This window comes from Vicugna pacos, chromosome 13 (genome assembly GCF_048564905.1).
Source record: "Vicugna pacos chromosome 13, VicPac4, whole genome shotgun sequence".
Lineage (NCBI taxonomy): Eukaryota > Metazoa > Chordata > Mammalia > Artiodactyla > Camelidae > Vicugna > Vicugna pacos.
This window is the reverse complement of record NC_132999.1, coordinates 23,530,371-23,556,231: the sequence shown is the minus strand read 5'-3', so window position 1 is coordinate 23,556,231 and position 25,861 is coordinate 23,530,371. Positions and strand designations below refer to the sequence as shown.

General features: G+C 37.0%; 1 long non-coding RNA gene across 1 annotated transcript in view; it reads left to right on the top strand.

Annotated features, from left to right (window-relative positions):
* LOC116283105 (uncharacterized) overlaps positions 1-22,762 on the top strand; it is a 34,377-nt gene extending 11,615 nt beyond the window's left edge. Inside the window, exons 2-3 of the long non-coding RNA XR_012079056.1 lie at positions 20,993-21,105; positions 22,477-22,762. This is a non-coding gene — a long non-coding RNA (uncharacterized lncRNA). The remainder of the gene's footprint in view (positions 1-20,992; positions 21,106-22,476) is intronic.
* The last annotated feature ends 3,099 nt before the right edge of the window (positions 22,763-25,861 follow it).

Below are 25,861 nucleotides of genomic sequence, written 5' to 3'. Positions count from 1 at the left end.
TGTTTTATACATATTAAGCCCTGTAATTCTCACAACTACCTTATAGTCCTTTTTATAGATGAGAACACGGAGACACAGAGTGCTTAAGAAACTTGCTCATAACACAGCTCCTAGGTGGCAGAGCCAGGAATCAAACATGCAGCCAGGCTCCAGAACTCTTAAGTCTTAGCCAGCAGACATTCCTGTTCTAGGAATGTCATACAGGACTGATCACTACAAAGATGATTTCTGCTAATGGAGTTGTAGTTCAATGGGAGAAGATATTTTTAACTTCTCATTGTGAAATACTTTTAGTTTTACAGAACAGTTGGCAAACAGTATAGAGAGTTCCTGTATACATTTCCCCTGTCTCCCTAATGTTAACATCTGGCACGACCATAGTGTATTTATCATCACTAAGCACTGACAGTGGTACAATACTCCTAATGGAACCACAGACTTTATCAGACTTTCCCAACTTTCCCACTCATGTTTGTGTTCTAGGAGTACATGCAGAACACCACATTGCATTTTGTCAGCGTGTCTGTCTCCCTACTCTCCTCTAATCTGTCCCAATTTCTCAGACTTACTTTGTCGTTTATGACTTTGACACTCTTGAAAATTACCAGTCATTTATTTTGTAGGAAATCCCTCAATCTGTATTTGTTTTCCCACAATAGACTGAAGTTATGGATTTGGGATGAATAAGTGTAAAGGTGGTGTGCCCTTCTCATAGCCTTGTGTCAAGGAAACATGCTGTAAACATGACTTATCACTGGTGATGTTAACCTTATCATTTAGTGAAGACAGTATATGTCGTATTTCTTTACTGTAAAGTTACTATTTCTATGTTTCATATTCTGTTAGCTAGAAGACAGTGACAAAATCTAGCCTACACTCACGGGGAGAAGAATTAAACTCTACCTCCTGGAGGGAGGAGTAACTTCATTTATTTGTAATTCTTCTGTAAGAGACAGTTGACCCTTCTCCAATATTTATTGATTTATTTATTCAATCATTTATGGCAGTATGGATTCATAGGTGTTTGTTTTAGCCTTTAGGTTATAGTACAGCACTATCATTGTTTATTTTGTTGCTCAGATTGTTCTAGCTTTGGCCATTGGGAGCTCTTTCAGGTCAACTGCCATGTCCCCTTCACATATTATGATTTTCAAAGCACCTCTTTGCTTTCTGTCGTGACAAGATGCTCTAGGCGCATCTTGCATTTTCTCTGCCCTATCCCTCGAATCAGTCATTTCTCCAAGGAGCCCTGGTTCCTTTTATTGGAGAACGGTATTAGAAACCAAGATCTGAGTGCTAGGTGTGCTTCTAGGCTGTCTCAGTGGACAGTGCTAGAAAATATATATAGGAATGTACACTGACCCATGCATATCCACGTAAGAATTTCAGCAAATAAAAGCACAAACAGGTCATTATAAATTTGCTATGAAGAAAAATGCCACATCCTATGTAAAAGGATTATAGTTGTGATTTAATATAAATGGGATGAGACAGAGGTGGGATGGTCTTCTCTGTAGCAGGAACACTTAAGCCAAAATCTTTTAAATGAACAGGAATTAGGCAGGTCAAAGGGCAGGGTCAGAGCATTTCAGGCAGAAAGAGCGGCCTCTGAAGAAGCACTGAGTAGGAAGAGCTCGATGCATTTGAGGAATTGGAAGAGGTCCAGCATGCAGAGTGATCCAAGGGAAATGTGAATGCAAAGGCGCAGAGGCCAGATCACGTGGGGCTTTGAAGGCCTGGTAAGAACTTCAGGTTTTGAAATGAATGCAATGGGTTGTCACTGAAGGGTTTTCAATATGGAAGGAGGGTGCATCCTACTTCACACAGAACGCTTGTGAAGTGGGAACCTCCCCGACTCCCTCAGCTCTCCCACCCCAGCTCCTGGAAGATTTTCTCTGCTGGCACCCATCCCCAGGAAGCCGGATCACTCTGGTCCACACCACAGTCTTATTTTTCCAGCTTTTTTTTTTAAATTTATTTCACCAAGGCCATATCTATAAAATACACTCATGTGAGGAATATTTATATACTTTTGTTGTAAGGTGTGCTCTCATTTACATTATTTATTATTTCAGTCAAAGCCTTTTCTAGAAACAAACTTACAGCCAATGTCTTGTAGAACTCCAGGCTCTACTAAGTAGTGAGAATAATGTTTCCTCTTTTCCTCAGGTGGCAAGAAGCTCAGGACTGCATATTATACACACTCCGTTGTATTGTCGTCAACTGTGGATTCTTAATAAAATATTTCTCCTCTCTTCTACTACTGATTGGTTGTTTTCAGTGAATCCTAGGATTTGATTTTATTATACTGGTACTTTTGTTGTAAATAAATTGAAGACCTTTCTTGAAATAAGGACAATTATAAGTTGTTTTAAGAATTAGCAAAGAAATACAAAACCCCTTCCACCACTTGATGCAGGAATTCTCTCTCTAGCACCACTGCCAGCCTCCGCCCGAGGACTCCAGTCACATGGAGCTCCTGAAGTTGCTCTGTCTCTCTGAACAGCTCTAATTACTGCAGAGTTATTAATGTTTATTGATTGTTGAGCCAAATGGATTAACAATGGTCTGTTGTTTTTGTTAAATAATGAGGCGTTGGTTGTTTAAAGATGTTTCTGGCGCCTTATGTAAAAACTACAGGTTTACTACATTTAAAATATCTTAGGAAAACCATTTGTTTGTTGAAATCATAGATTTAAAAATGCATGGATCAAATATAACTATTAAAATGAAAACAACAGGCTCTGTATTGTCTGTAGAGTAGTATGGCTGGAATGCAGATAATTATCCCCAGAAGAACACTATTACAACCACGGCTTAATTACAGTTTATTTGTCCTTCCCTCTTGTGATAATTGCTCACTCCTTCAGACTAAGAGATGCTGACATTTCACTAACAGCATGATCGCTTTTATTCCACACACCCTATGATTTCCTCTCGTGTAGTCCTAAGACAATGTATTCAATTGTTTGCAGGCTCTAAATTTGTTTTAATGGAATCTATGTTTATTTAGACTAATGAGTCTCTAATTTAAAAAATTAGAACAATTTTCTTTTGATATTTTTGAAATATATTGAGTGCTGGGTAATATGTTAAGAACTTGTCAGTCTTTAAACTATACATAAAATGAAGTTTGAAAGTCAAGCCATCAGGACTTGGAGTCACAAGACTTGGATGAAATGGCAGCTCTATCACATACTACCGGTGTGTGAACTTAGATGAACCAATGAATTCTTCTGAGTTGCTCTTTTTTCATTTTTAAGATAAGAGTTGGTAGTCATTCCTCTATTCAAGTCACAGGGCTGTTTTGAGGTTCCAGTGGAATCATGGCTGGCAAACTGTTCACTTAGTACGCCGTAAAGTTCTTGCCAACTATCAGTCATGGTGTATGTATTCATTTATTTCAAAAACATTTGCTGAGAACATGCTATGTGCCAGCCCTGGTGCTCATGCCAGAAATGTAGAGATGTTTGAGTAGAAGAGTATGATGATGATGATGATGACAAAGTTTCATAGAGTTAAATATGTACATAATATTTCTTATACCTATGTAACAACATCAGAACGTTATAATGGAGTTATGATATTTCCTTCTGTTAAGTCTTCTTTTTTTAATTGAAGTACAGTCAATTACAATGTGTCAATCTCTGGTATACAGCACAATGTCCCAGTCATGCATATACATACATATATTGGTTTTCATATTTCCTCCTGTTAAATCTTTTAAATTTATCTTTTACTCATTTTGGAAGCAGTAATTTTATTCTAACTTTGTCCTTGATGCTTAGTGTTAACAGTTAATGCAGCTGAAAATCTGGATTTGCAAACAGGATATAATTTATGATTCTGCTATTTCTAGTAAAAAAGTCAGAATGTGGTTCATTTTTTTTATTAAACTGGTGAATTTTATCAGGCTTTGTGTTTAGTTCCCAGTGTTGTCTCTGAATGAGTCTTCCTATTTTGCACTGACAGTGGGCCCAGACCAAGTTTCAAGACAAATTATCACAGAAAAAGACTTTTGAGACCTTCTGTCTCACCTGTTTTTCAGAAGTTTATTTCAGAGTCAGAAGCAGAAATGGTAGCAGGACTCCTAGAGCAGGAGAAATGTGAGATGTAATTCCAACAGGGCAGCAAGGAACTGAAATTACCACAGGGACAGTAAGAGACAACAAGATGATATGCCAAGTTCAAACAATCAGCCAACAACTGATGGAGCATTTACCACGTACAAAGCGCTAGTGACAGGGATACAGCAGTGAACACAGACCTGCTAGCCCATCACTGGCGTCTAGAGAAATGAAGAAGAATTAAGAAAAGTTAGGGGGAATCTTCTAGGCAGAGAAAATAACACTTGGGAAGACTGGGAGGTAGGAAGAAGTATGGCGCCTGTAAATTACTCCTGGGGCTTGGACGACGCATTCTGAGGCATCCTGTATATCTGTGTATCACTCCCAATGCCTGGTATAGTTGTTGTACACACAGAGATGAAAAACAGGTATTTTAAAAATCAGTAATAAATGATGGACACCAGTGACTGTGACACCACTGGATTAGCTGACCCTCCCAGAGCTGGCCTAGCTCTGAAACCCAGAACGTTAATATCTGATGTTTTATTTACTTTTCAAAATTTTTGGAGGGGAAGGTAATTAGGTTTGTTTATCTATCTATCTATCTATCTATCTATCTATCTATCTATCTATTTCTTTAATGGAGGTACTGAGGGTTGAACCCAGGACCTCATGCATGCTAAGCATGCACTCTACCACTGAGTTGTACCCTCCCCACTCAGAACATTAATATCTGCATTGGTGAAGTGTGAACCATGATATCCACTATACAGGATGCTATGGAAATATAATGAGATGATACATGGGAAAGCAATTTTTTAAATGTGAAAACATCATCAACACGTTCATAGTTCATCTTTGAAACAAACGGAGAGGTGGAAAGAATGTGGAAAAGAACAGCTTCAAGGATGATTCTCCATTGGAAGGGGTCGGAATCCTGAATATTTTCTTAGCTTTACTTCTCAATAATATCAAAGCATGGAATGGGAATGTATCCAGAGCAAAAATAGCCACATCTGTGTTAATGTCAAAGTCTCATCAACTGGACTTGGGAGAGAAAGAGAAAGCACTCAGACTGTCAGCTGGAGCAAAGGAATAGCCGTTCCCCATGACTGGAGCTCACAGGCCAGTGTACCTGAGATTCGTGCAGAAGAGAAGAAGGTGAGTAATTTTATTAAAGAATGTATTAATGATGCCAATCAGTGAGTTTGGGTAGATCCTCCGCAGAATCAAACTTTTGTTTTGTTTATATGTTTATGTATCTACAGAGAGATACATGTATTGAAATGAAACTTGTTAAAGCTTTGTTCGGTGGTTATGGGATGATATAGGAGAAACACATTATAACCTACAAAAATGTACAGAACTCTAAGAAACTGCTCTTATCTGTAATATTTTGATTGTTATACTGTTTCAGTGCCATTACAAACTCATGGGCAAGGCTTCTTAGTAACAGTCCTTTGGGGACTTTCACTAAATGGTCTTGAATGAAATCCAAGTCTCAAATTGCTTAAATGAATTGCACTCTTTTCTGAATGGTGTTGTAGTGCTGCTTCAGGATGTTAGATAATGCAATTGTGACCTGGCAGCTTTATTAATAAGGCCAAATAGGCCTTTATCTAGGATGATAAAAACAAATAGCACAGCGCTTTTTTTTTTTTAATGACCATTGAGATAGGCTTGGGATAATGCCATGAATTTGAGTCTGGAGAAGAAAAATTAATTATTTGGAGAGGGAACGCACTCCCATATTGTTTAACTTGCTTTTCACTAAAGTACTTAAAGTATGGAAAGCAGTCAGACTGTAATGATGCTCATCTCATACAATGAGCTTAAGTAAAAGGCTCTCAGGATGCCATTAAACATAAAAGCTACTCTCTCCGTAGGGCATTTCCATATTGAAGATCCTGTAGTATTATCAGTTAATGTACTGGTCATATTACACCAAGCATAGCAAATAGGTCTCAACTCCCCTGCCAAGACTAATTGATGGGAAGTGGTTGCTGGGGGTACTTTGTTGAAAAAGACTATGATGGTAAAGCCAACTCTAAAGTAAAGATCTTGGATGTATGTGTGCGAGGGTGGAGATGAGGGTTAGCAGCTCTTACAAAAGTGATAGTCATGGCTCTGTATTAGGGGAAAGACTGATTAAGCACAGGTCTGACGTTACACAGTTCCTCATTTATTTATTTGTTTATCCTTCACCTCGTGAAAAAAAAAGACATGGAAAAAATATCTGTAATATGAAGATAAAGAAATCAGAGCAAAAGGAAAGTAAGATCGAAAAGTATAATAAACATTTGGGTAAATAGCGCTGTCGGTGGACATTTAGGTTGTTTTCAATGTTCATAGCAGCACTATATACAATACCCAAGACACGGACAGAAGACAGATGACTGGATAAAGAAGTTGTGGTATATTTATACAATGGAATACCATACAGCCATAAAAAAGAATAAAAGAATGCCATTTGCAGCAACATGGATGGATCTGGAGATTGTCAGTCGAAGTGAAGTAAGCCAGAAAGAGAAAGGAAAGTACCGTGTGATATCACTTATGTGTGGAACCTAAAAAAACACCACACAAATGATCTTATTTACAAAACAGAAGCAGATTCACAAACATAGAAAAAAAACTTATGGTTACCAGGTGGAAAAGGGGATGAGAAGGGATAAATTGGGAATTTGAGATTTGCAGATACTAACTACTATTTACAAAACAGATAAGTTTCTTCTGTATAGCACAGGGAAGTATACTGATACTCAATATCTTGTAGTAACCTATAATGAAAAAGAATATGAAAACAAACATATTCATGTATATGTATGTCTGAAACATTATGCTGTACACTAGAAATTGACACAGCATTGTAAACTGACTATACTTCAGTTTTAAAAAAGTAAAAAAACAAGGTATAATAAATCCATTGAGAAATGCAAGCCACAAAATCGTGCACTCTTAGCGATGGGGACTTAACATCTGACTCTGAACTTGCTAATCGCCAAATTATAAATGCAAGTAATAATCATTTACATGATTCATATTGTTGAAAACATAAGGCAGGTCATACAAATAAAGTGTAAGGCAGACATTTGGGTATAAAAGAACAGAAGCGCAACTAGAGAGGACATGAATTTAAATCCTAGCTCTGCTACTTAGTAGCCATGCGACCTTCAGCAAGTTATTTACAGCAAGTTATTTAAACCTGGCTACCCCAGTGTCTTCGTTTGTGAAGTTTGGATAGAGATGCTACTTCATGAATTGTTCTGAAGTTAAATTATGATGTGAGCATGCTCCTTATTTTCCCTTTGGTTACCTGGCTCCATTCCACTCACTTCTCTGCCCTGCAGATTGCACCACCAGGCTCCCTTTGCCCTCTGGCTCCCGGTTCTGCTCAGCCAACAAGGAGAGCCAAAACCTCTCCCCACCGCTTCAGTGCCGAGAGTCGAATGGTAGCTGGTCCTTTAATGACTACAGCTCCTGTTGGGCAGCTGCCTTCCAGAGCACCGGCTCTCGCCCAGCTCCAAGACTGGTGCTTCCTCTTGTTCTTTTAGGCCTAAGGAGAGTCACAGCTTCGTGTTTTGCTATCCCTGGGCACCTCAGGCTCATTTCTTGGTTTCCCCAACTCCATTCATACTCCTGTAAGTAGTCTCTTCATTCAATTCTTACCAGAATCCAGTGTGAGCATATATACTGTTTCTGGCCAGGGCCCTGACAGAGACCATGAATCTTTATAACAAATGGAAGGGAGGCAGGAATAGAGTCGATTTTTGAGCCCCTACTGCAGGCCAAGCACAGAACTGGTCACTATTTATAGCAGATATCCAGTAAGTGCTGATAGATCTGAAGTAAGGGGTAAGAGACAGGATAAAGGAGAGCAGAATTCGCCAGAATTTGAGACACAAGAATCCGATCCTTTCCACCAGTTGACCTCCTTTCTCCAAAGTGGAATGTCAACAGAGGAAAGAGGGAGAATCAGGATTAATCAGCCCTTGTAGCCTGAACAACGACAAAGTGCTGGCAGACGTAAAGTATTGTGCCAGGTTTCAACAAATCCAAAGAGAAATGGTGCAGCCAAAAGCAAGTATGTGATTTTTCTTTGTGCCATTTTAGGTACCTGGGGGTAGGGTGGAGGTGAATGGGCATAATATAATTAATGGAATAACTAGCGTGCTCACCTGCCTTGCTATTTTGGAATGATTTACAGTTTTCAAAGGATGTGCTATCAGAAAGGATGTATTTTGCCTCCTTTTCTCAAAAAAAAAAAAACCAACTTTAAGAATAATAAGCAATAGACAAAGTAACAAGTATCCATGAAGTGTACTCTAGCCCAGACACAAGAAAAGGTTCATGGGGACCCAGCAAATTCTGCTGTCGTCCTTAGAAACCACTAAAGGCAGATAATTCCAAGTGCTTCTTTTACTGAAGTATCTGACACATTACTGCAGTCAGGAGGGCATCTCATCCTCTTTACTGATAGAGATCTATTTTTTCCTCCCTGTTGACGCACGCTTTTACAGGAGGGCAGAGATGTCTTAGATCCTTTGTGCACAAGTTGTCCCCAGTAACCAGACAGATCTTGCACAAAATAACCACAACGTAGGCGAGAACTCACAAAGAAAAAAGACGCATAAAGTGAACCGTCTAGCTTTTCTTTTCGCTGTTTTCATCCTGTTTTGATTTTCAACATGTGCAAGTCATTCTGTTGCTATAAAACTGATTAAATGAAGTAAAAGAGCAAAGACCAAAAATGTAATGATGAAGTGAAGTTTTAATCCTGTACAGTTTTTCGGCATGATCAGCTTGATTATATTTAATATACACTTCAGAGTTTTGAGTTTCAGATGGAACTTTTCTTAAAAACTGTTCATGCGTCCCAGATGTGACCTAGTTTCGTTCTGGGAAATGGATGCTGAGTGTTGCACAGGCAAGTCAAACAGACAGGGCTATTTTAGGAGCCTTTAATGTAGTATATTTACAGGAGCCAAATATGTGATTCCAGCTGGCCAGGGAGAATCTTCATTGAGCATGTACTATGGACTAAGTGCAGGACTGTAAACACAAAGCACTGGGCCTGATCTTGAGGAGCTCATAAGCTAGGCAACAAACATGACACGCTGTGAAAGAAAGCAAATGTAAAAGTAAAGCCAAAGTATAACACATGCAAATATTAGAAGCTGGAGAAAGGAAGAGAAGCATTACATAAAATATAGCCAGTGTCTGTCTGTGTCTGTCTTTCTTTCTTTCTTTCTTTCTTTCTTTCTTTCTTTCTTTCTTTCTTTCTTTCTTTCTTTCTTTCTTTCTTTCTTTCTTTCTTTTGTCTCAGGAGAGTTAAAGGAATGTTTCACAGAAGATGTAGAATCAGAGCAAATTCTAAAGTTGTAACTGTGCTTTGGAAATTCTCTGCAGTTAAGAAATGACCTACTTATGGACCAGTGGGTTTATGGTTCACTTGGATTGATGATAAAACAGATGGAAAGTGCTTAGGATAAGGTTGGGCATAAAGTAAGAATAATTAAGTTCTTTCTCTCTCCTCTTGTATTTTTTAAATTGAGGTAAAATTCACATAACATAAAATGCAGCATTTCCATCATTTTATTTTTCTGTTTTTTTTATTGAAGTATAGTTGATTTACAATGTTGTTAGTTTCTGGTGCACATGTACTATACACACACACACACACACACACACTTTTTCCAATTTTTTTATTATAGTTTATTACAAAATATTGAATATAGTTCCCTGTGCTATACATTAGGACCTTGCTGTTTATCTATTTTATATATATAGTAGTTTGTATCTTCTAAATCCCAAACTCCTAATTCTTCCCTCCCCACTCCCTTTCCCCTTTAGTAACCATAAATTTGTTCCCTATGTCTCTGAGTCACCCTTTCCATCATTTTAAATTGTACAATTCAATAGTGTTTACACAATGTTTTACAAGCATAACCATTATCTAATCTCAGATTACCTTCATCCTCCTCCAAAGAAATGCTGTGCCCATTGACCAGTCATTGGCCATTCCCCTCCCCCTCTAGCACCTAGCAATGACAAATCTGCTTCCTGTCCCTGTGGATTTGTCTGTTCTGGACATTTCATATAAATACAGTCATATAATATATATGGCTTCTTTCACTTAGCATAAAGTTTCCAACGTTCACCCAAGTATTAGCATGAATCAGTACTTCATTCCTTTATCTGGCTGAATCCCATCGTATGCAAAATACCATGTTTTGTTTGTCGATTCATCTGCTGGTGGACACTGGGTTGATTCTACCTTTTGGCTATTGTGAATACTATTGCTATGAACATTTGCATACAAGTTTTTCTTTAAACACTTGTCTTAAATTCTTCCGGGTATATACCTAGGAGTAGGATTGCTAGGTCATATGCTAATTCAATATTTAACTTTCTGAGGAACTACCAACCTGTATTTCCACTGTGGATGCACCATTTTACATTATTACCAGCAACGTATAAGGGTTTTAATTTCTCCATACATCACCAACACTTGTTATTTTCTGTTTTGTTTTGTTTTGTTTTTGCCTGTAGCCATCCCAGTGGAGGTGAAAGTGGTATCTCATGGTTTTCATTTCTATTTCCCTAGTGACTGATGATTTTGAGCATCTTTATATGAAATATCTTCCATTAAAATATCTTCTTTGGAGAAAGCCTTTTCAGATACTTTGCCCATTTTTAAATTGGATTGTTTGATCTTTTTGTTGTTGAATTGTAAGTTATTTATACATTATGGATACAAGTCTCTTAACAGATAGATGATATGCAAATATTTTCTCCCATTCTGTAATTGTCTTTATTTAACAGATAATGTCCTTTGATGAACAAAACTATTTTCTTTAAATTTCTCTAATGTCTGAGTTATCTATTTCTTCTTATGTTGCTTGTGTTTTTGGTATTATATTTAAGAAACCATTGCCTAATCCAAGGTCATGAAGATTTATACCTATGTTTCCTTCCAAGAGTTGTACAGTTTTAGCTGTTCCATTTAGGTTTTTGATTCATTTTGAATTGATTTTTTATATGGTGTGAGGTAGAGATCCGAATTCATTCTTTTGTGGATTTTCAGTTGTCCCAGCACCATTTGTTGAAGAGATTATTCTTTCCCTCATTGAATGGTCTTGGTACCTTATCAAAAATCAAATAACCACACATGGCTGGGTTTATTTCTGGACTGTGAATTATATTCCATTGATCTACACATCTATCCTTATGCTAGCACCACAGTATTTTGGTTATGGTAGCTTTGTAGTAAGTTTTTAAATAGGGAAGTATGAAGAATTTTGTTCTTCTTTTTCAGTATTTTGGATATTGGTATCCCTTGCAATTACAGATGAATTTTATAATCAGATTGTCTAGTCTTCAAAAAGACAGAATTTGATAGAGATTGAATTGAATCTATAGATCAATTTGAAGAATATTGCCTCTTATCAATATTAAGTCTTCCAAATTATGAATATGGAATATCTTTCCATTTATTAAAGTCTTCTGTAATTCTTTCAAAAATGTTTTTCACATTCAGCATACAAGTCTTACACCTCCTTGGTTAAATTTATTACTAAGTATTTTATTCATTTTGATGCTATTTTAAATTGAACTGTTTTAGTCTTTTTTTTTTTTCAGATTGCTCATCACTGGTGTATAAAAATACTATTATAAGATTTTTATACGTTGATCTTATTTCCTGCAACTTTGCTGAATTCCTTTATTAGGTCAGTGATATATATGTATTTTATATCATCTGTGAAGGGAGGTAAGTTTGCCTGTTCCTTTTCAATTCAGATGCCTTTTGCTTCTTTTTTCTGGGCTTGTTGCCCTCCGTTCCAGTACAATGTCGAATAGAAGTGACAAGAGCAGACATTCTTGTCTTATTTCTGATCTTGGCAGGGGTAGGGAAGTCGGGGTGGGGATCTTTCATTCTTTCACATTGAGAGGGATTTTCTTTCATGGCCTTATCATGTTGAGCAGTTGCCTTCTATTCCTAGTTTTCTGAGTAATTTTATCATGAAAGATTGTTGAATTTGAATTTTTGTCAATTTCTTTTCTGCATCAATTGAGATGACTGTGTGGATGTTTACTTTCCTTCTGTTAATATGGTGTAATAGATTGATTCCTTTCCATATGTTGAGCCACTCTTGCACTCCTGGGATAAGAATCCCACTTGGTCATGGGGTATAATCCTTTTAATATGATGCTGGATTTAGTTTGCTAATATTTTGTTGAGAAGTTTTGCATCTATATTCATAGGGGTGTTGACCTATAGTTTTCTTTTCTTGTGATGTCTCTGTTTGGTTTTGATATTAGAGTAATGCTGGCCTCATTGAATGAGTTAGGAGGTGTTCCTTCCTCTTCTATTTTTTGGACGAATTTGAGAAGGATTGATATTATTAAAAGATTTGGTAGACTCTGCCAGTGAAGCCATCCAGTCCTGCATTTTTCTTTTTTGGATGCTTTGTTTATTGATTCATTCTCCTTACTTGTTTTTAGGTCTATTCAGATTTTCTATTTCTTCTTGATTCAGTTTTGGTAGTTTGTGAGTGTGCAGCTTGTGTGTTTTGAGTAACTTGTTCATTTCATCTAGATTATCTAATTTGTTGGTATTACAAACGTTTACAGTATTCTCTTATAACCATATTTATTTCTGTAAAGTCAATAGTAAATTTCCATTTCATTTTTTTTAATTTTAGTAATTTGAATATTTCTTTCTTGCATAGTAGACCTAAAGGCTTGGCCATTTTGTTGATTTTTTTCGAAGAACCAACTTTTATTTCATTTATTCTGTCATTTTTCTTTTTTCTGTTTCACTGATCTCTACTCAGACCTGCACTATTTCTCTTCTGCTTGCTTTGGATTTAGTTTTCTCTTTCCTTTGCTACTTTCTTAGTAAAATTAGGTTATTAAGATTTTTTTTTAATATAGGTATGTAGAACTGTAAATTCCCCTCCAACCACTGCTTTAACTGCATCCCATTAAGTTTTGGTGTGTAATTTTCTTTTTAATTCATCTCACAGTACCTTCTAATTTCTTGTGATTTTTTTCTTTGACCCATTGGTTGTTTAAGAGTGTGTTGGTTGATTTCCACATATCTGTGAATTTGCCATTTCTCCTGTTTTCTTCCTTTCTTCCCTCCCTCCCTCTCTCTTTTCTCTTCCTTCCTTCCCTCCTTCCTTCCTTCTTTCTTTCTTTAAAAAGGATTTTTTTATGTGTCATAGAACAATAAACATGAGATCTGCTCTGTTAACAAACTTCAAGAGCACAGTACTGTAATGTTATATGTTAATTATAGACAGAGTGTTGTACAGCAGGTTTCTAGAACTTATTCATGTTGCATAACTGGAACTTTATACCTATTGAACAGCAACACCCCATTTCCCCCTCACTCCAGCCCCTGACAATCACCATTCTATTCTCTGTTTCTAAGAGACTGACCATTTAAGATACCTCCTGTAAGTGAAATCAATGAGTATTTATCATTCTGTGACTGGCTTATTTCACTTAGCATAATATCCTCCAGGTTTATCCATACTGTCACATATAGCAGAATTTCCTTTTTTTTTTTAAGACTGAACAGTAATCCATTGTATGTATATACCACATTTTATTCACTCATCTGTTGATAGACATTTAGGTTGTTTCTATATGTTATTTATTATGAATAATGCTGCAGTGAACATGGGAGTATATATATGTCATTGTGATTCTGATTTCAATACTTTTCAATATGTACACCAAGTGGGATTTCTGGATCATATGGTAATTCTAATTTTAATTTTTTTGAGGAATCTTTATACTATTTTCCATAAAGGCTGCACTATTTTAAATTTTACATGTACCAAAATTGTATGAGTTCTAATTTCTCCACATCCTCACCAACACCAACATTGTGTGTGTATGTATGTGTATACGCATACATACATATACACTCTATGTTATAGAGTGTATATGTTGTACATATATAATGTATATGTATGTAATGTATATATACATTGTACTATATATATATACATTGTATATAGGATATACTATCCTAACAGGTGTCAGGTGCGAGGTGGTATCTCATTGTGGTTTTGATTTGTATTTCTCTGATGATTGGTGATGCTGAGCATGTTTTCATATACCTGTTGGCCATTTGTGTGTCAGTTCACTTTCTTTGCCCATTTTTCAGTCAAATTATTTGTTTTTCTGCTGTTGAGTTTTAGGAGTTCCTCGTATATTTTGGACACTAATCCCTTATCAGATACATGGTTTTAAAATATTTTTCCCACTCTGTCGTTTGTCTTTTAACTCTGTTGTTAAATTGTTTCCTTTGCTGTGCAGGAGCTTTTTAGTTTGATTGCTTGTGTAATTTTGCTTTTGTTGCTTGTGCTTTTGGTGTCTGATGCAATGCAAGAATCATTGTCAAACCTAACGTCACGAGCGTTTCTTCTATGTTTTCTTCTAAGACTTTTACAGTGATTTCTCATTTTATTCCACTGTGGTCAGAGAAGATAGTTTGTATGGTGTCAGTCTTTCAAAATGTATTGAGATTTAGTTTGTGGGCTAATATATGGTCTTTTGCAGAGAATGTCCCATGCGCATATGAGAAGAATGTGTATTCTGCTTTTGTTGGGTTCAATGTTCCTTATATGTCTCTTAGATCTAGCTGGCTCGTAATGTTGTTCAAGGCTTCTATTTTGCTGTTGACCTTCTGTCTAGTTGTTCTACCCATTATTGAAAATGCTGTATATAAGTGTCCTACTATTATTGTTGAACCATCTGTTCTTCCCTTTGTCAGTTTTTGCTTCACATATTTTGGGGCTCTGTGTGTTTATACTTTATGTATCTTCTTGATGGATTGATCCTTTTATATAATGGCCTTCTTTGTCTGTTATAACATTTTTTCTTAAACTCTGTTTTGTCGGGTATTACTATAGCCAATCCAGCGGTTTTTTGGTTACTTTTTGCATGGAATCTTTTTTTCACATCCCTTAATTTTCAGACTAGCTTATCTTTGAATCTAAAGAGAGTCTCCTATAGCCTGCATATGGTTGGATCATGGTTTTTAATCCATTCTGCCATTTTTTTGCCTTTTGATTGGAGTTTTAATTTCATTTACATTTAATGTAGTTAAGGAATAGTCTATTTTGTATATATTCTCTGTTGTCTTATATTTTTCTTGTTTCTTAATTCTTTGATTACTTCCTTCTTTTGTGTTAAATATGTATTTTCTAGTATACCATTTTGATTCCTTGCTCATTATTTTCCTATACATTTTTAAGTTATTTTCTTAGAGGTTGCCCTGGAGATTACAATTAACATTTTAATTTATAGCAATCTGGTTTGAATTAGTATCAACTTAGCATTAATTAAGTAAAAAATGTTTGCTCCTGTACAATTCCATCTTTCCCTTTGTGTTGTTATTGTCATAAATTATTTTTATACAGGTGTACCCATCAACCATAGACTTAAAATTATTATTTTTGCAGTTTTCTTTAAGTCAGGTAGGAAAAACAAGGAGTTACAAAGTAAAAATACATTAATATTGACTTTTTATTTACTTATGTTTATTTCATATCTATTTACCTTTACTGCTTCTCCTATGTTTTTTAACCTTTCCTTTTCATTCACTCCATTGTTCCTTTGTTCATTCTGTCCTTGTTTCTTATTTTCATTTCTAGAACATTGGTAGAAAAAAAGAGAAATTTGTATTTCAATATTATCCTAAATTGGGAAGCTTATAATGTTCCTGGTGATTAATCCTTTCTCTTTGCCACTTACATGGTGTGCTGCAAATATGTCTCTGTGTTATTTATTTGCCTTTTTCTTACACAAGCCCAGCATCCCCAGTTAGATGGCAAGTGTAGTAAGGAAGAACACTCTCTGCCTTATATTTCTCCACATTTTCAGTGTCAAAGGAAATGTCCTATCTATAGGAGATACTTAATATGTGGTTGTTGATGTCCTAGATAGCCTGCCTCCTTTCTTCAGGCAGGCAAGCTACTATAATCCCCATCAACAATAAGAAAACTGAGACCCAAGAGAGTTCAGGAACTTGACCAAGGTAATAATAAGAAGGGGAGAAAAGCATGTTCTTCTGGACTTTGTACCCAGCGTTGATTTTCAGGCAGCTTGCCTTAGTTATCTCTGACAAGCCTGCAACAAGCTTTCCCACCACTAGCACCAACTTCTGGCAACAGGCAGTACTTGTAATGAATAATCCGACTGAGACAGCATTCAGTTTGAGATGCCTATCTGTTCTTTTTGAATCAACACTGAAAGCAAATGAAATAGAATTGTTTCCCACAGACTTCCTGAGCAGTAGAGAGAAACATTTGAGCCTTATTCTCAACTGAAGGACAGTATTTGTGAGGGTGGCTGTGCCTACGAGTCACAGTGAACAACTTCAAGTGAAACAGGGAACGCAGCATGACCATAGTTTGCTCTTCTCAAAGCTTGTCTTCTCAGCCCACAGACCTCCTTGCTTAGTTTGGGGAACAGCATGGGGTAGTAGAAGGCACAGATGAGGCTTTTTGTGTCAAAAAAGAAGTTTTAGTTCTGGGCTCTCTGCCATCCACAGTGCAACTTTGAATAAGTTGCTTCCTCATTTGCAAAAATAAGGATAGTTGCAAGGATTAATCTGAATTGTGTATGTGGTGGTGCCTGGAATAGAAGAAATTAATGTTGACTTTCTTTCCATCCATAGGTCCCTCTCACTTCTCCACTGTCGCCAACCCTCCCTTCATATCCAGTGTGCTCATTCTCTCTGCTTCCTATCCCTCATAAAATAAATGGGCTAATAAACATTTTCACCTGAAGTGTAAATGGCTATTAGGTTCAATATTTTGGTTTTTACTGGAGTGTTATTATTTTAACACAGGACTAAAATCCAATGTCCAAGGGATGAAATTATAATTAAGAAATGTAACCTGCTTTGGTCACAGAAATTCAGCCTTACTAACCAGAATTCCCCATAAAATGGAGCAGGGCTTCTTTGAGAAATGGCTGATTCCAGGATAGGGACAGGAATGTACAAAGGGAAGCTGGAACATCAACGTCTTGTATCTGGAAGTGCTGAAAAAATAGCAAAAGTGCAGAAAGGACACACAACCCAACTTGACAGGGTCCCCACGGGTTCAACTGGGGACAGCATGATGATTTAAAAAATGGTGACAAGAATTGATTGTATCATATTGAATAAAAATACACTTATGAGTCCATATTTATACTTTAAAAAGTTAAAGGTGGCTGTGGAGAGAAGAGGAAAAACCTTTTCCTAAAAAAAACAGAATAATGTCAGCTAACAGATGTAAAAGGAATAACGGAAGAAGAAAACCACCATTTTGTGATCAACATGTGTAATTATTATTAATTAATTATTATTAATTCAGGCAATAATTAACAATGGATACTAAAAGCATTTGGTGACAAACTTTCAAGGAACCACATATTTACATAGTCTCAAATTATTTAGTAATTATAATGGAAAGTATCTTTAAAACGGAGAAATCTGGCAGACACTCTCCTAACCAAATGATAAAATTTAACATCTCCCATAAATGGACAGTCCAGTGTCATGTTCCTGCCAATGTGATGCACTGAGCTCACAATATAAGCTCTGCTAAAAATGGTTAAACCAATCTGACCATGAGAAAACAATCTGATAAATCTTTCTGGACTCGATTATTCAAAAATGTTGCTCCCGTGAAATATCACACACATACACACAGGGCGGGGGACTGACCTAGATGAGAGGAGACTAAAGCAACATGGCAGTAAACACAATGCATGATCGTTGATTCCTGGATTTTTGGATGCCAGAAGGGGGAAAATAATTGGGGACAATTAGGTGCATTTAAAGAAGAATTGCTTATTAAATAATAATATTGTACCAGTGTTAAATTTCCCAAGTGTGATAATTATATGTGGTTATGTAAGAGAATGTCCTTATTCTTAGAAGATTTATGCTGAATTATTTAAGGGTAAAGATTAATTATTTTGGTTACTATTGAAATATATATATATTTATGGAGACAGGAGAGAGAGAGAATGAATCTGACAACTGTAAGCTAAAAAAAAATTTGAACATTTAAAAACACTCTCAAGAGTAGGCCAGTTAGGAGACCAGAGACATGACAACTACTCAACGTGTGATTTTAGTCCAGATCCTAATTAGTTCAAGGACATTATTGAGGCAAAACTTGACTGAGGTCTGAGAATTAGATGTATCAATGTTAATTTCCTTATTTTTTGCTAGTATTGTGGTCATACAGATGATGTCCTTATTTATAAGAAATAAATGACTCAGAAAAAAAAAGAGTAGACCAGTTATTTAATCCAAATAACTGCTTAATTATCCTTCGGAAAAATCATGTGACATTTATAGGAAAAACTGTATTCGATATAGTAGGTCGAACTTGTTTTCAAACAAAAAATGTACAAAGCTCAATCCATTCAAGGTCTCTCAGTCATCTCTTGTAGTCACTCGCCTCCAGTCAGCAGATTCTCTAACAGGCAACAATTCATTTCACTCACGGAGACATGATGGCTTCACTTGCCTCACAGCGTTGAACAAAAAGAATCTTGACTGCCTGAGGAAATATTTCAGCAGCAAAGGAAAATATAGAAACAATAATGACTGAAGAACTGTACACGCTATATTTTATTTTGCAATGGTTATCTTTTAAAAAATCAGTTCTTATCACAAAACACACGGACACACACACACACACAAGAACACAAGGAAATTTTTGGAGGTGGTAGCTATGTTTAGAATCTTGGTTTCTTTGATGGTGTCATGAGTATACACCAGTGTCCAAACTCATCAGTATGTATGTATTCGATGTGCACAAATTTTTGTATATCAATTATATGTCAATGAGGCTTAAAAAAATTAGTTCTGATCTCCCCTAGGAGAATTCTCCTCTTCACACCTGGGAAGAAATGTTCTAAAGTATGTGATTTATTTGTTATATGATCAGTTTCTTCATCTGTAAAATAAAAATTTTAAGTGTTAACTATCTTGTCAGATTGTTGAGGACATGCAAATTAGCCAAGATGAAGCACTTAGAATAGTGCAAGGCACCCACGCTATACACTGTAGCTGTTAGTAGTATTGTTGTTGTAGTTCTTTATAGCCTCAGGATCTGCCACACGTCTTTCCTGGCATTTCTTTTGTTTTTACAGCCCAACTTGTTATTGCTCATAGTTAGATAGCACCCCCCACCCCGCCGCCTTCTGTCCTTAAATGATCCGATAAATTTCTTTTAGCATTTTGGTATTTTAAGATGCATTATATTTTAAGTTATATTATCTAACACGTGGAGAATGAGCAACATATTACATTTCCTCAGGCAAAAATCACTTTAATGTATTTTCAATTGATAAACGCGTGGAAGTTTCAGAATGCTATGTTTAGCCATGATGGTTTCAAAGATAGTTTTCTCAAGTTATAATAAAATATAAACAGTATTCCTAACACAGTGATCCATGTCATTCTTGGAAATCACACTCTTATGATTATTTCTATGAACCTTGTCTTGTGAATGTGATTATATTCACTTTCCATTTTTATAATGTAAATTAAAGGACTTCTCATTTTAAAATTATTAATTATCAATATCGTTGAAAACAACCGGAGGTACCGTGGGTAGTTAAACTGTAAAGTTACATTTTGCTTGCTTTTTAGAGACAAACATCTGTGGATTAAGTGATTAGCCACTATGTGTCCGTGTTTAGATTTTATTTTAAAAATCTGCTTACATGGATTAGAAGGATTTTTGTATGGAAGAAACAGGTCACCAGCAGAATGAGGAATAAGGATCATCTCTTCTAACAGAGTGTAAAATGACATGTCTTGTGATTCCCTTAAAGAAACTGAGACAGAAAGTACAGGGGGGATTTATATGTTTAAGTGATACTTTAGGCTAGTTACATTATCAGTACATTTTACTAAATGTTTACTTTGGTTACCTGCTGTTTTTAGGTTTTGGAAAATTTTGTTTTTGCAAACATATCTTGCTATTAAAGTTTCTTTCTCATCTCAGTTCCTTAGGATAATATAAAATAATTACGTCCAGTTTTATTTGACTTAGCACATTGGGGTGAGTTTAAATATGCTTAATAAATGAAATGGTTATATTTATTTTCACTCAATAAATGACAAACTAAACATTCCTTCCCATCAGTTTAAAAGATAACATCACGTGCATTGTGGTTAATCTTTTGTAGCTTTTGTTCCCCAAGGCACCCCAGTCATAATTCCTCCGAGGCAGCATTTGTCTAGTTATTTGAGACCAAGCTCCTATGTGAAATTATAACAGTGTGGAACTACGACTCCTTTTCCATTGTGGCACCTTCTCAATGCAAGAACCAAGGATGCTAACGTTCTTACTCTGACCATTTTAAGTTTGTGGTTATGATTCTATTGACCCAGTTGCAGCATTATCTATCCATGCTTTTTCTGAAACCACACTTTACCATTCTGAGTGATGCCACCCCCATCTCCACCCAAAATGATGTGGGCATTACTGCTGCTTAGAGGATACTGTGATATGATGCCCAGATCCCAACATGTGGGAGTGCTGTTGGCAGACAGCCATCAGCCATCAGTCTTTGTGAACTCCCTTGGCTGTCATGTCCTTTCCAGGACAGCCCGCATCCAAGAACTCATCAACATGGAGGCATAAAGACCAAGACCCTTCATCCAAATTTGGGCAGCTTGGAAGGGCCAGTCCAGCTTCAATGTTCCCCGGGGGTTGGTAGGGACTTTCATTAGGACTGAACCACAGCCGGCTTTTTCCCTCTGCATACTTCTGCTTCCTTTCCTTCCCTTCTACGGCTGTTATTCCCAAGAGCATTTCTTAACAAACTGCCTGCATGCTAATCTCCATCTCAGAGTCTACTTCCAGCAGTTTTTTTTTTTCTTACAGTGTAAATTTAAAGTCCCTTGCATTGAAGATGTACAAACATCAGTGACAGAGATGCCGTCACCCTTGTTTCGAACTTGAACTTAGTTTGAACTTCTCCATGGACAGCTCAACAGGTTAGTGATAACATCGCTTGTAAGCACAGAACTAAAATGTATTAAAAGGCAGTTTCATTAAGTGATATAAAACTTATTAAACTTAAGTCTATGAAAGCCCCAGGAGCAAAATTCACAGTGTCATGTACAGTCTCCAAATGAGTATTAATTTCATAACAAGAATCAGTTCCTGGTCAGTGTGAAGTATTCCCTTTTATACACAGTGGGGGTAGTCCACATCCTTGATCCCCTTTGTCCAGTCTCTACCTCAGTAGTCACCAGGGCTGAAAATACCTGGGGATGAAGTCTATCCTAACCCCATCACCCGAAAGTTCAGACCCTCTGTGTGCCCAAGTCAATTATGTCCAAGACTGTCTCTTCATCAGAAAGCTAAAGCTCACCCACCGTTAGTGTTTGGGATTAGTCTTGCTTCCCTAAACCCAGTACAGTATTTACTAGAGCTAGGCACTTGCACCAGCTGTGATCACAGGCCTAAGAACTAGAAGCCGTTTTAAAAATGTCAATTTTTGTCATCGTCTCTGTTCCCTCGGGCTCTGCCTAGGGCTTGTAAGTCCCCTTTGCTTGGACATTCTTATTCCAAAGCTCCCAGATTCTGAAAACTGTCACAATCTAGAAGTGTCTCTTGTTGCATTTAACTGACTGTGGATCTTGATGCTGATCGGATGCAGATCCTCTGTGTGAGGGCCCAAAACTTTGCTTCAGGAATGAATGTGTTGCTGGTGAGCTCCGCCAGACTGTTTGCTGCTGACATGGCCCCTCTGCTAGAATGGCAGCTCTTTCTAAATGTCTACATCTGTGCCTGTCCAGACCAGGGTTCTCTTCTAGCTAGTGTCCACCTTCAGCCATGCCAGGTAGCTAGATATCAGCAGGGAAGACCTTAGACTTCTCCATTTTTTCACTCTGTCACTTGTATGTGCAAGGCACAGACTTCCTCTTTGCAAGTAAAGCCTACTACAGTTCTTTTTAAGGTACCAAATCAGGGGTTCTCTCCTTTTGTCACAAATCTACTTACAGGCCAGTTCAGAGCTTAAAATCTTATCTTGACCTGTCTTTCTCTTAAAATTTTTTTGTTTTATTTTAAAAAGGTACTACTAGTTCATTTTGGTAAAATAGGAAGATAAAAAATTAATAATAACCACTGTGAATAACCTCTACCAATATTTTAATATATCATCTTTGTTTTTTTTAAATGAGTGCAGACACATACAGACACACACCTTAAGACATACATACAGTGTAAATAATAGCTAAAATAGATTGAGCAACTATTATGAGCTAGGATTTCTGTTAGGCATTTTATATGCATTTGGTCTTCACCGCAACCATGTGAGATTATGTGGCCAGAACTGCTGTTTTTGTTTTTGTCTGCAGGCATCCATCTCCCCTACTCCATCTGCATGTGGCAACTGCCCCATAATTTCGACTTGGGTCTGCAGTCCTGGTGGGGCACCCAGTCCTGGTGTTTTATCCTCTTCTGACAAAGGGTTGGACACATAGCCCATGACTGACCAATCAGATGCCCTTCCTAGAACATGAATCTTGAACAAAATGACTCAGAAAGACTTGCAACCATTTTATCATATTCATCTGGGTGGTACTCTCCTGAAAAGACTTCCCATAGTTGTTGCTCCCTAGATCTGGTGAGCTGCTCTGGGACCTGCCCTTTCCCATGCGGAGTTCTTTAGATCTTTCTCTGAATTTGTGAGATTCCTATATCCTTGCAGCAACATTGTTTTTTATAAAGTTACCAGCTTTGATTTCTCCAATTTACCACCAAAAAAAACTCTAACCAAGAAATACACAAGTATTATTGTTTACAGAGATTGAAACTGACACTTACTGAGATTACGTGACTTGCCCAAGATCATCCAGGCAATATAAAGACATATCACTAAAGTTTGTGCTTAATTTTAATCAACTCTCTTCTCAGTCTCTCTATATAGATATATAGATGTGTGTGCTTTCTTATATGTATTCTTCCACAGTTGAGATACAATTATATTCACAATTTTAATTATTTTCAGCCTTTATTTTGCCACATGATACAATCACTGTAGAAAATTTCAAAATTACTGTAAAGGACAAAGAAGGTAAAACTTACCCATTATTCCGAAACCTAGGTATTCAACATTACTATTCACACTTTTTATTTCCTTTAGCCTCTCTTTCTCTCATATACACATATATACACATGCACAGGCATACACAAATAGGGAGATATATATATATGTAGAGAGAGAGAGAAAGAGAGAGGCATACTGTATGTACAGATTTGTATCATCACTTTTTAATTTTAATACTATTTTGTAAGCATTTTCCTGAGTAATTAAACTTCCTTCAAAATATTTTAAGAACTACAAGTTATTCATTGTATGGATATATCATAATGTAGTTAATCACTCCTCTTTTAGACATTTGATGGCTGTTTCTTTTTTTTTTTTTTTGGCTTTGATAAATAGCACCATAATCAACAACTTTGTTGGCATCTGACTTTCTTAGAATAGATTGTAGAAGTAAAATTATTGGCTTAAAGACTTTGAACATTTGAAACGTTCTTGATATCTATTCTCAAAAACTTTTCAGAAAGATTGTGCCAATTTACAATTCCACAGCTAGTACTTAAAAGTTAGTTTTATTCGATTCTCCAAATATGGATGCCAACTTTTAGAAATGAATGCCAATAGTTAGAAAATGACAACCTGCTTTGTCTTAGGTATTTCTTTTAATACTTTCTTTCCTGGTATAGTGTAATGGAAGCTAATTTTCTAATTAAAAATTAAAATTCTTGTTTCAGTTGTATATGAAAGTGCACTTCACTCTCTTCAACATTTTTTTGTTTTATTTCAATGATTCATGCTTTGCATTTTCTAACTTTTCATATTTGTTTGAAATATTTGTATTTCTTCTCTGAATTCATGACATGCGCTTTACATATTTTCCCATGGGATCTAGGATCATGAAGTGAACTGGGCATCCTTCCCTGAGGATCTGTTCTGTTTGTTCAAAGCCCAGAAGAGTACCCTTAGGTACTCTTAAATATTTAGAGTAGTTTAATCACCTGTGGCACTTAGTGATAAGTGTTCTCATACACTTCTAAGCATATATGATTGTAGTAACTCGTATTTGCAAAGGAGTTTTCAATTCTACATCTATTATCAACTTAGCCCCTGTGAGGTGGGCAGGTCAGCATCTTTAGCATTATTAAGAATGTGGAGGTTGGGTTCCACAGGTGAAAGCTGTCAACAGCTACTTGGGAGCCAGATCAAGATTCAGACCAGGTCTTTAATTCCTACATGTTTTGCTTTTCCTTAAGTCATATTACTAATGTTGCTAGTGTCCAGAAATATAAAATGATTCCACACAGGGTAAGAAAGTTCTGGAATAATGTTAAGGGACCCAATTGCAAATGCATGTACTGTATTTTTAGAATGATAACGATTTACATTTGGGGACTTTTAATTGCAGTCATCCATCAGTTTTAAACTTCCAATGTCTAAATATAAAGATTCAGTAATATGAATGAGCCAGCTGCATTTTTACACAGCGCATGAACTGATGAGTTTATGAATGAGTTAAGAGATGAAAATCAACAGCAAGAGTAATAATACTCCGGCCCACTTCAATAGCCTAAGCTATACCTCAGAAAGTTTCCAATTTTACACCACTCCTCCCCCAGGAACATTCTCGGAAAAGACAGGTTTTCAATAGCTACAGGAAAATAGGAAGCACTGTACATTGATATCGTCCATTTTTTTAATTGAAGTATAGTCAGTTACAATCTGTCAATTTCTGGTGTACAGCATAAAGTCCCAGTCATGAACATATATACATATATTCATTTTCATATTTTTTCATTAAAAGTTACTACAAGATATTGAATATAGTTCCCTGTGCTATACAGAAATTTGTTTCTTTAATCTATTTTTATCTATAGTGATTAACATTTGCAAATGTCAAACTCCCAAATTTATCCCTTCCCTCTTCCATATTTTTTGAAACCTAAAGGATTATTTCATTTTTCATTTTCCTGCCTGAAAATAGTCTTCCCTTTTGCCGCATATAAAATAGAACTGTCCGTGGTTTGTGATCTTGTGAGAGCTTAATTTAAGCAGCTTCATGGTACTTTTTCCCCCGTGGTAAACACATTTCTTTGGCATATCTGCAAATTAAAAAATCCTTTTCCAATGAGCGCCTAGAAAAAAAATCAGTTCTCCCTATCTCGAGTGGTTTTTATTTATGGGTAGGATCTATTTCTGAAGACTTTATGGAAGCAGAACGTGGGTCTCCACAGGTGTAACCAGGAGCTGCCCTACCCGCGAAGAGGGAGGCGGGAAGATGCCCCAGTCCGCCCTTCATACCCTTGGGCCCGGATGCCGCTTCTGCCCTTGGAGCTGCGCGAGCTTCGGCCTCTCCAACAGCCCGTCGCGCACGCGCGCTCGCCGCCCCCGCCCTCACTGCACCTGCCAGGTCATAAACCCCGTCCCACCCTCTCGTGCTCTCACCCTCAGGCTCAGTCTTCCCTCACGTTGATTGGTCAGAATCCAAGAGGGCGTGTCCAATCAGCAATCCCTCTGCGCAACCTATTCCAGCTCTTCCCGCCCCCTCCCGCCCCACCCGTCTCTCTCGGGCACCTACGTTCTTTGTGACTGGTGCGCGCCCAGGTCACTCAGTGCGGCGGGGAGAGGTGTGCGGTGGGAAGGAGGGGTGGGAGGAGGGAGGGAGGGGAGGGGCGGGGCAGAGGCGGGGCAGAGGCGGG